Below are 11896 nucleotides of genomic sequence, written 5' to 3'. Positions count from 1 at the left end.
TTTGGTCTTGTGGGCCTTTACCTTGCTCTTTTGCCTGTAGGATATCTCTCTGTCTTCTCATTTTGTCTAATTTACAGTATTTGAGGTCTCCTTTCCCTAGGCAGCAGCATCTTAGTTCCTCTTGCTTCTATTCTCTGGCCCCATTGGTGGGGTTGGTGCAGTGTCTTGCATAGGCTTCCTAATTGGAAGGAATGGTGCCTGCATTCTGGTGGGTGGAGCTGAGTCTTTTTCCTCTGATGAGTAGGGCCATGTCTCGTGGTGTGTTTTGGGGTATCTGTGAGCTTAGTATGACTTTAGGTAGTCTGTCTGCTGACAGGTAGGTTAGTGTTCCTGCCATGTTTGTTGTTTGTTGTGAGGCCTCCAGTGCTGGTAGGTGCTGGCAGTTGGGTGGAGCAGGTCTCGGATTCAGACAGAGGCCTCCATGAGTGCTCTCAGCAATTAATAATCCCTGGGGCCAGCAATTCTCTAGTAGTCTAGCATCCTGGACTTTGTTCTCCCACCCCAGAGCCTGATGCCCGACTTCTGGTTGAGGGATCAAGACCCCGCAAGTTGCTCCTCCTAGCAAAAAAGGGGATTACAAAAAAAGACTAACAAAACCCCCAACAAATGGTAAAAAGTAAAATCAAACAAACAGAAACAAGGAAACACACACACACACAAGAAACAAAAAAAGAACCAAATAAATCAAAAAGCAAGAGAACAACCAGAGAAACAAAAGAAACCAAGAACAAAATCAAACAATTAAAAAGAAAGCTGACAAAAACACAAAACAAAAGCAGAGCACCAACTGAAGCATAAAGCAAAGAAACAAAGCAGACAAAAACGATTTTAAAAAAAGAAAGAAAAAGAAAAAGAGAATGGGGAAAGAAGAGAGAACAACAGAAAAGCAACGTAGAAACAGAAGTATAAAAAAGTAGAAAATATATTAAAGAAAAAAAAGCAAACAAAACTCCAGAGAAATCTTAAAAACAAAATCAAACAAAGAGAAATGGAAACACACACACACATAAAAGAAACAAAAACAGAGCCAAATAAAACAAAAAGCAAGAGAACAACCAGACAAAGAGAAGAACTCAAAAACGAAATCAAACAATTCGGATTAAAACTAACAAAAACATATAACCCATAAAGAAACCCAAAGCAGTGTGCCAACTGAAGAATAAAGGAAGGAAACAGAACAAACTGATAAAAATGATTTGAAAAAAAATGATAAAAAAAATAAAAAGGGAAAAAACACAGGACAACAGAAAAGCAAAGTAGAAATGGAAATATAACAAAAAGAAAAATATATTAAAAAGAAGAAAAACTAAGGGAAAAGAAGACAGAAAAACAGAAAAGCAAACTAAAAATTGAAATGTATAAAAAATTAAAAATGAAAATAAAAGATAAAAAATATGTTATAAAACATGGAGATTCCAGAAGACTAAATAAAATAAAACTAAAACAACAACAACAAACTAAAAAAAGAAAGGAAAAAAAGTTACATCCAACAACAGAATGCATCAAAACTTAATAAAATTGAGAGACGGGTGCGAGCCGCAGCTAAAAGCACGGACCCCAGAGATGGGCGCAAGCTGTGGCTAAAAGCACAGACTCCAGGGACGGGCGGGAGACGCTAAGGCTGCTGCTGCTGCCACCAAGGGGCCTGTGTGCGAGCACAGATCTCTATCCACACCCCTCTTCCGCAGAGCCTGTGCAGCCTGCCACTGCCAGTTTCCCGGGATCCAGGGACAACTTCCCCAGGAGAACACACGGCGGGCCTCAGGCTGGTGCAACATCACGCCAGCCTCTGCTGCCTCAGGCCTGCCCCACACGCAGTGCCCCACCCTCCCCCCCCCCGGCCTGAGTGTGCCAGAGCCCCCCGAATCAGCGGCTCCTTTAACCCCGTCCTGTCTGAGCAAAACACAGACGCCCTCCAGCGACCTACACGCAGAGGCAGGGCCAAATCCAAAGCTGAGCCCCTGTGAGCTGTGAGAAAAAAGAAGAGAAAGGGAAATCTCTCCCAGCAGCCATAGAAACAGCGGATTAAAACTCCACAATCAACTTGATGTACCCTGCATCTGTGGAATACATGAATAGACAACGAGTCATCCCAAATTGAGGAGGTAGGCTTCGAGAACAAGATCTATGATTTTTTCCCTTTTTCCTCTTTTTGTGAATGTGTATGTGTATGCTTCTGTGTGAGATCTTGTCTGTATAGTTTTGCTTCCACCATTTGTCCTAGGGTTCTATCCGTCCATGGGTTTTTTTTTTGTAATTATTTTTCTTAATAATTAATTTTAATTTTAATAACTTTATTATACTTTACCTTCGTTCTTTCTTTGTTTCTTTCTTTCTTTCCTTCCTTTCTTCCCTCCCTTAGACAACGAATCATCCCAAATTGAGGAGGTGGTCTCTGAGAGCAAGATTTATGATTTTTTCCCCTTTACCTCTTTTTGTGAGGGTGTATGTGTATGCTTCTGTGTAAGATTTGGTCTGTATAGCTTTGCTTCCAACATTTGTCCTAAGGTTCTATCCGTCCCTTTATTTTTTCTAAATAAGTGTTTTTTAACTCAATAACTTTATTATACTTTATTTTATTTTACTGTATCTTCTTTCTGTCTTTTTTCCTTCTTTCCCTCCTTCCTTCCTTCCTCCCTCCCTCCTTTCTTTCCTTCTTGCCTTCTTTCCTTCTTTGCTTCTTTCTTTCTTTCTTCCTTCCTTCCTTCCCTCCTTTCCTTCTTTCTTTCTTCATATTTCTACTAATTCTCTCTACTTTTTCTCCCTTTTATTCTGAGACGTGTGGATGAAAGGCTCTTGGTGCTCCAGCCAGGAGTCAGGGCTCTGCCTCTGAAGTAGGAGAGCCAACTTCAGGACACTGGTCAACAAGAGGCCTCCCAGCTCCACATAATATCAAATGGCGAAAATCTCGCAGAGACTTCCATCTTAACACCAGCACCCAGCTTCACTCAACGACCAGCAAGCTACAGTGCTGGACAACCTATGCCAAACAACTAGCAAAACAGGAACACAACCCCACCCATTAGCAGAGGGGCTGCCTAAAATCATAATAAGGCCACAGACACGCCAAAACACACCACCAAACGTGAACCTGCCCACTAGAGAGACAAGATCCAGCCTCATCCACCACAACACAGGCACTAGTCCCCTCCACCAGGAAGCCTACACAACCCACTGAACCAACCTTAGCCACTGGAGACAGACATCAAAAACAGCAGGAACTACGAACCTGCAGCCTGCAAAAAGGAGACCCCAAACACAGTAAGATAAGAAAAATGAGAAGACAGAAAAACACATAGCAGATAAGGGAGCAAGATAAAAATGCACCAGACCTAACAAATGAAGAGGAAATAGGCAGTCTACCTGAAAAAGAACTCAGAATAATGATAGTAAGGATGATCCGAAATCTTGGAAATAGGATGAACAAAATGCAAGAAACAGTTAACAAGGACCTAGAAGAAATAAAGATGAAACAAGCAATGATGAACAACACAATAAATGAAATTAAAATTACTCTAGATGGGATCAATAGCAGAATAACTGAGGCAGAAGAACGGATAAGTGACCTGGAAGATAAAACAATGGAAATAACTACTGCAGAGCAGAATAAAGAAAAAAGAATGAAAAGAACTGAGGACAGTCTCAGAGACCTCTGGGACAACATTAAATGCACCAACATTCGAATTATAGGGGTTCCAGAAGAAGAAGAGAAAAAGAAAGGGACTGAGAAAATATTTGAAGAGATTATAGTTGAAAACTTCCCTAATATGGGAAAGGAAATAGTTAATCAAGTGCAGGAAGCACAGAGAGTCCGATACAGGAAAAATCCAAGGAGAAATACGCCAAGACACATATTAATCAAACTGTCAAAAATTAAATACAAAGAAAGCATATTAAAAGCAGCAAGGGAAAAACAACAATTAACACACAAGGGAATCCCCATAAGTTTAACAGCTGATCTCTCAGCGGAAACCCTGCAAGCCAGAAGGGAGTGGCAGGACATACTGAAAGTGATGAAGGAGAAAAACCTGCAACAAAGACTACTCTACACAGCAAGGATCTCATTCAGATTTGATGGAGAAATTAAAATCTTTTCAGACAAGCAAAAGGTGAGAGAGTTCAGCACCACCAAACCAGCTTTACAACAAATGCTAAAGGAACTTCCCTAGACAAGAAACACAAGAGAAGGAAAAGACCTATAATAACGAACCCAAAACAATTTAGAAAATGGGAATAGGAACATACATATCGATAACTACCTTAAATGTAAATGGACTAAATGCTCCCACCAAAAGACACAGATTGGCTGAATGGATACAAAAACAAGACCCTTATATATGCTGTCTACAAGAGACCCACTTCAGACCTAGAGACACATACAGACTGAAAGTAAGGGGATGGAAAAAGATATTCCATGCAAATGGAAACCAAAGGAAAGCTGGAGTAACAATTCTCATATCAGACAAAATAGACTTTAAAATAAGGACTATTAGAAGAGACAAAGAAGGACACTACATAATGATCAAGGGATCGATCCAAGAAGAAGATATAACAATTGTAAACATTTATGCACCCAACATAGGAGCACCTCAATACATAAGGCAAATACTAACAGCCATAAAAGGGAAAATCGACAGTAACACATTCATAGTAGGGGACTTAAACACCCCACTTTCACCCATGGACAGATCATCCAAAATGAAAATAAATAACGAAACACAAGCTTTAAATGATACATTAAACAAGATGGACTTAATTGATATTTATAGGACACTCCATCCAAAAACAACAGAATACACATTTTTCTCAAGTGCTCATGGAACATTCTCCAGGATAGATCATATCTTGGGTCACAAATCAAGCCTTGGTAAATTTAAGAAAATTAAAAATGTATCAACTATCTTTTCTGACCACAAGGCCATGAGACTAGATATCAATTACAGGAAAAGATTTGTAAAAAATACAAACACATGGAGGCTAAAAAATACACTACTTAATAATGAAGTGATCACTGAAGAAATCAAAGAGGAAATAAAAATATACCTAGAAACAAATGACAAGGGAGACACAACGAGCCAAAACCTATGGGATGCAGCAAAAGAAGTTCTAAGGGGGAAGTTTATAGCAATACAATCCTGCCTTCAGAAGCAGGAAACATCTCGAATAAACAATCTAACCTTGCACCTCAAGCAATTAGAGAAAGAAGAACAACAAAACCCCAAAGCTACCAGAAGGAAAAAAATCATAAAAATCAGATCAGAAATAAATGAAAAAGAAATGAAGGAAACAAGAGCAAAGATCAATAAAACTAAAAGCTGGTTCTTTGAGAAGATAAACAAAACAGATAAACCACTACCCAGACTCATCAAGAAAAAAAGGGAGAAGACTCAAATCAATAGAATTAGAAATGAAAAAGGAGAAGTAACAACTGACACTGCAGAAATACAAAAGATCATGAGAGATTACTACAAGCAACTCTATGCCAATAAAGTGGACAATCTGGAAGAAATGGACAAATTCTTAGAAATGCACAACCTGCCAAGACTGAATCTGGAAGAAATAGAAAACATGAACAGACCAATCACAAGCACTGAAATTGAAACTGTGATTAAAAATCTTCCAACAAACAAAAGCCCAGGACCAGATGGCTCCACAGGCGAACTCTATCAAACATTTAGAGAAGAGCTAACACCTATCTTTCTCAAACTCTTCCAAAATATAGCAGAGGAAGGAACACTCCCAAATTCCTTCTACGAGGCCACCATCACCTTGATACCAAAACTAGGCAAGGATGTCACAAAGAAAGAAAACTACAGGCCAATATCACTGATGAACATAGATGCAAAAATCCTCAACAAAATACTAGCAAACAGAATCCAACAGCACATTAAAAGAATCATACACCATGATCAAGTGGGGTTTATTCCAGGAATGCAAGAATTCTTCAATATATGCAAATCTATCAATGTGATAAACCATATTAACAAATTGAAGGAGAAAAACCATATGATCATCTCAATAGATGCACAGAAAGCTTTCAACAAAATTCAACACCCATTTATGATAAAAACCCTCCAGAATGTAGGTATAGAGGGAACGTTCCTCAACATAATAAAGGCCATATATGACAAACCCACAGCCAACATCATTCTCAATGGTGAAAAACTGAAAGCATTTCCACTAAGATCAGGAACAAGAAGAGGTTCCCCACTCTCACCACTGTTATTCAACATAGTTTTTGAAGTTTTAGCCACAGCAATCAGAGAAGAAAAGGAAATAAAAGGATTCCAAATCGGAAAAGAAGAAGTAAAGCTGTCACTGTTTGCAGATGACATGATACTATACATAGAGAATCCTAAACGTGCTACCAGAAAACTACTAGAGCTAATCAATGAATTTGGTAAAGTAGCAGGATAAAAAATTAATGCACTGAAATCTCTGACATTCCTATATACTAATGATGAAAAATCTGAAATTGAAATCAAGGAAACACTCCCATTTACCATTGCAACAAAAAGAATAAAATATCTAGGAATAAACCTACCTAAGGAGAGAAAAGACCTGTATGCAGAAAATATAAGACACTGATGAAAGAAATTAAAGATGATACAAATAGATGGAGAGATATACCATGTTTTTGGATTGGAAGAATCAACATTGTGAAAATGACTCTACTACTCAAAGCAATCTATAGATTCAGTGCAATCCCTATCAAACTACCACTGGCATTTTTCACAGAACTAGAACAAAAAATTTCGCAATTTGTATGGAAACACAAAAGACCCCGAATAGCCAAAGCAATCTTGAGAACGAAAAACGGAGCTGGAGCAATCAGGCTCCCTGACTTCAGACTATACTACAAAGCTACAGTAATCAAGAGAGTATGGTACTGGCACAAAAACAGAAAAATAGATCAATGGAACAGGATAGAAAGCCCAGAGATAAGCCCACGCTCATATGGACACCTTATCTTTGATAAAGGAGGCAGGAATGTACAGTGGAGAAAGGACAGCCTCTTCAATAAGTGGTGCTGGGAAAAATGAACAGACACATGTAAAAGTATGAGATTAGATCACTCCCTAACACCATACACAAAAATAAGCTCAAAATGGATTAAAGACCTAAATGTAAGACCAGAAACTATCAAACTCTTAGAGGAAAACATAGGCAGAACACTCTATGACATAAATCACAGCAAGACCCTTTCTGACCCACTTCCTAGAGTAATGGAAATAAAAACAAAAATAAACAAATGGGACCTAATGAAACTTCAAAGCTTTTGCACAGCAAAGGAAACCATAAACAAGACCAAAAGACAGCCCTCAGAATGGGAGAAAATATTTGCAAATGAAGCAACTGACCAAGGATTAATATCCAAAATTTACAAGCAGCTCATGCAGCTCAATAACAAAAAAACAAACAACCCAATCCAAAAATGGGCAGAAGACCTAAATAGACATTTCTCCAAAGAAGATATACAGACTGCCAACAAACACATGAAAGAATGCTCAACATCATTAATCATTAGATAAATGCAAATCAAAACTACAATGAGGTTATCATCTCACACCAGTCAGAATGGCCATCATCAAAAAATCTAGAAACAATAAATGCTGGAGAGGGTGTGGAGAAAAGGGAACACTCTTGCACTGCTGGTGGGAATGTGAATTGGTTCAGCCACTATGGAGAACAGTATGGAGGTTCCTTAAAGAACTACAAAGAGAACTACCATATGACCCAGCAATCCCACTACTTGGCATATACCCTGAGAAAACCAAAATTCAAAAAGATTCATGTACCAAAATGTTCATTGCAGCTCTATTTACAATAGCCCGGAGATGGAAACAACCTAAGTGCCCATCATCGGATGAATGGATAAAGATGATGTGGCACATATATACAATGGAATATTACTCAGCCATAAAAAGAAACGAAATGGAGCTATTTGTAATGAGGTGGATAGACCTAGAGTCTGTCATACAGAGTGAAGTAAGTCAGAAAGAAAAAGACAAATACCATATGCTAACACATATATATGGAATTTAAGAAGAAAAAAAATGTCATGAAGAACCTAGGGGTAAGACAGGAATAAAGACACAGACCTACTGGAGAACGGACTTGAGGATATGGGGAGGGGGAAGGGTGAGCTGTGACAGGGCGAGAGAGAATCATGGACAGGTACACACTAACAAACGTAAGGTAGATAGCTAGTGGGAAGCAGCCGCATGGCACAGGGAGATCAGCTCGGTGCTTTGTGACTGCCTTTAGGGGTAGGATAGGGAGGGTGGGAGGGAGGGAGACGCAAGAGGGAAGAGATATGGGAACATATGTGTATGTATAACTGATTCACTTTGTTATAAAGCAGAAACTAACACACCATTGTAAAGCAATTATACCCCAATAAAGATGTTAAAAAAACTTAATAAAATTAATAGTAATAATTATATTTCCCTGGGGTCTTTGCTCTAAGTGTCCTTGCACATGCTGTGAGCTACAGCCCACCTCTGCCTCCCCAATAGGCTCTTCTCTGCCTCTGGGCTGGTCTCTGGACCTGCTGTGGGCCCTGTGGGGACCACTCTGACTCTGATCTTGCCCAATTCCTGCGTGTGTTTGCCCCCAGAGTCCATGGCTCCCAGAGCTAGACCGTTTTCATTTGTGGAAACACTCATTGTCTACTCAGATATTCCATAGATGCAGGGTCTACCTAGTTGATCACGGGGATTTAATTTGCAGCTTGTACAGTTGATGGAAAGATTTTCCATCTTCTTCCTTAGTCACTCCGTCCCTGGGGTTCAGCTTTCGTTTTATCCTCACCTCTGTGGGTGGTCCACCCACAGGAGTCTGGTCCTGAGGCTGTCTTGGAGTTCTTGGGTCTGCCCCGTGCCACCCTGCACAGAGGTGGTATGACTTTTTGGATCACGGGGCCCTGGAGGTGCCAAATGCTCAGGGAAAACGGTGGCCACGGACGCAAGAGATAGGGCCCTATTGAGGGCCTTTTCTGGCTCCCGGCATAAGGCATGTGAGGGCCAGCCCTGAGAGGGTTTTTTTTTTCAATTGCTTGGCAGCAAGAGCTAGCCCTGTGTGGGCTTCTTTTATTGTCATAAGCAGGCACTGGTGTTTGGGAAAATGTACAATAGTGGCTCCTCCCGCTGCGTGTGGCTCAGCAATAGTGCCCTGCTTCCATGGCAGTCCGGTCTTCCTCCATAGGCTTTCCCTGATGCTGATTTCCTCCCTCTTGTCCCCTCAGTCAGTCTCCCCACAGCAACAGCATATCTCACTCTGGGCCTGTCCTCCAATCCCCACGTACCAGCTGCCAGCCCCCTTGCACACCTGTGAACACACGTCCCAGTCCGGGACACATAGGGCCGAGGTATGGAGTATCTGTGTATTTCTCACACTGTCCCATCTGCCACTGATCAGCCACTTCATCCTCTTCTGACAGCTTCAAATGTTTCCCTTCTGTGCCAATCTATTTCCCCATCAGAGAGGGGGTTTCCCTGTTGCAAAAGGGTTTTCCCCAAATTCAGGAATCTCTCCTCCGCTACAGCTCCCCAACCCATCTTGTATTTCTTGTATTTTTGTACTCTCCTACAAGAATCATATAGAAAATATTCATGTTTATTATCTTTTCTGTAAGCCAATGTCTATAATTAACCCATCTGTGTAAGACCACACTTATAAGAAAAAGCTTTTTTATTTTACTTGGTATAGGTAAAAAATAAAATGTTTTCCTCTTACAAAAAATAAAAGAAAACTCAGCCCTACAGGTAGAGGAGATAAGGGTTTCTTTCAGGGCAGACATTGACACTTTGGGTCATTTATGTCGAACTTGAGCTGGAAATTTGAAGCCCTGAGCTCATCTCTTTTTTTCTTTTCTCACCTTCTCTAGTGCAGTTAGAACAACCAGTCAATATTATTATACACCTTAGTTTGATTAAAATGTTCAAAGTTATCAAATACATAGTTGTCCAGAACCTTGCTTTTCATGATGATATGATTAGGAGAGTCCAATCGCAATGTTTTGCATACCTCTATTGCCACTTAAGTCCATGGACTACTTCTTTACCACAGGAAATAGGGTCATTAGTACCTTTAAATCTAATCAGGTTAGATCACTTCTTCCTGAGGGCCTTTCCTGGTCACAAACCACTTCATCCTCAATTTAAATTACTTATCCTCTTCTCCTTTCTCTTAGCACCTTGAAAACTTCCCCCATAGCACTTATCAGTATTTGTCATAACTAATGTATTTGTATATATTTGTTAGAGGGATCCTTTTGAAACACCTGCCGCCCCATTCCAGTGCAAGCCCCATGGTGAAAGTTTCCATTGTCTGTTTTGTTCTCCACTGTATATCCTGAGGGTCTAGTCCAGTGCCTGTTCCCTTATAGACTCTCAAGTACATTTGTGGGAGGAATAAATGAACAGAGGAATTAATTAATTAAAAAACAGAATGGAAAGGATGGAAGAATCGGTAGAGGGATCGGTGGATGAATGTATATATCCATGGTCTTCCCACCGATGTGGCTCCACGTGGGCCCAGCAATGGGAAAACAGGCAGGGATATGCCAGGGAGAGCCAGGGCGTGGAAGATACACAGACGCGGATGGGGGATAAAGGATGGAAGGAGAAGGGGAGACTGAGCAGAAAAACCAGTCGGAAGACTGTAAAGACATAGGAAAGAGGGAGACAGAGGTAGAAGCAAAGAGAGAGGGAGGTTGCAGGCAAGCTGAGGGAGAGGTGGAGGAGAGAGACAGCAAGTGGGACTGCAAGGTGACAAGCAGAAAGCCAGGGACAGGCAGAAAGTAAAGGAGCATCTCTCCCCAGCAACACACTTTACTGGGTGGTGATCAAAATAATGAATTCCAGACATCCCTCCTTTTCTTTCTAGCACCACCAGCTCTTAACATTGGCCATGAAAACTTAGAGCCGTTTGTAAAAAATCAAGGCAACAAAGGTCTGACTCCACTCATTGCTTCTGGTGAAAGCCTAGTAGCTGAGGTTTTACCAGTGATAAGGCTACAGGGAAAAGGACAGGGACAAGTAGACACTCCTCATTCTGAAGCAAGCTCCATTCAGGTGGCTGTGTGGGAAGCACATCCAGGGAAGGTAATAGACTGATGTATGCGTTGGTTTTGTAGAAAGGAAATAACAAGTCCTTTGCCTACATACCATGGAAAATTCCCATCGTGAGGCACTGGAAAGAAATTGAATCCTCCAGGGGTAAAACAATCATTCCAGGTGGAAGCCCTTGCTGCTGGTATTGGGCACTTATTATATCAAACCTCTAAAATGAAGTAGAGAGTTTAATATCACAAGCATGAAGAGGTTGTAACCATGATCACTTGATCCCAAGGACATTCTTCCATGTGGTGTTAGACTAATGAGACTCAGTGGAAACAAACAGCCATATTTTGACATTTAAATGCCAATATTCCCCAAGCTCTACATTTTATTGTAGTTCACCATGGGCCTGAATTGTTTCCTTAAGCTGATGGAGGATCACAGGCAACGTCTTGAGGACTTGCGTGGACCTAAATGCAGAAGGGCTAACCACACTGATTCCACTGTGACATACCGATCTTACTTCTACCGTAATATCTTCCCTCCCCTTCCCTGAGATAATGACTAAAAGTTTACAATGAGCCCAGTTTGGACTCCTTTGTGTAATGCTGTATGCAGCATGGGTATGGCCTCTCAATGGGATATTTAGGGAAGACAGAGAGAAGCAAGCAGGAGAGAGCTTATGGGAGTGCAACATCTGTTTCCCAATGGTTGACAGCAGCCCTCTGACAGTTAACACAGACCTAAACTAGAGACTGATCAACCAGCACACTTGTGAGGCTTATTCAGAGTGGTCATCAAGGTAAAGTTATTGATGGATAAATGCTTTTCAT

The sequence above is a fragment of the Delphinus delphis genome, unplaced genomic scaffold, assembly GCF_949987515.2.
Source record: "Delphinus delphis unplaced genomic scaffold, mDelDel1.2 scaffold_399, whole genome shotgun sequence".
In the NCBI taxonomy this organism is placed as follows: domain Eukaryota; kingdom Metazoa; phylum Chordata; class Mammalia; order Artiodactyla; family Delphinidae; genus Delphinus; species Delphinus delphis.
The sequence above is the reverse complement of the archived record's forward strand: the minus strand, read 5'-3'. Positions refer to the sequence as shown.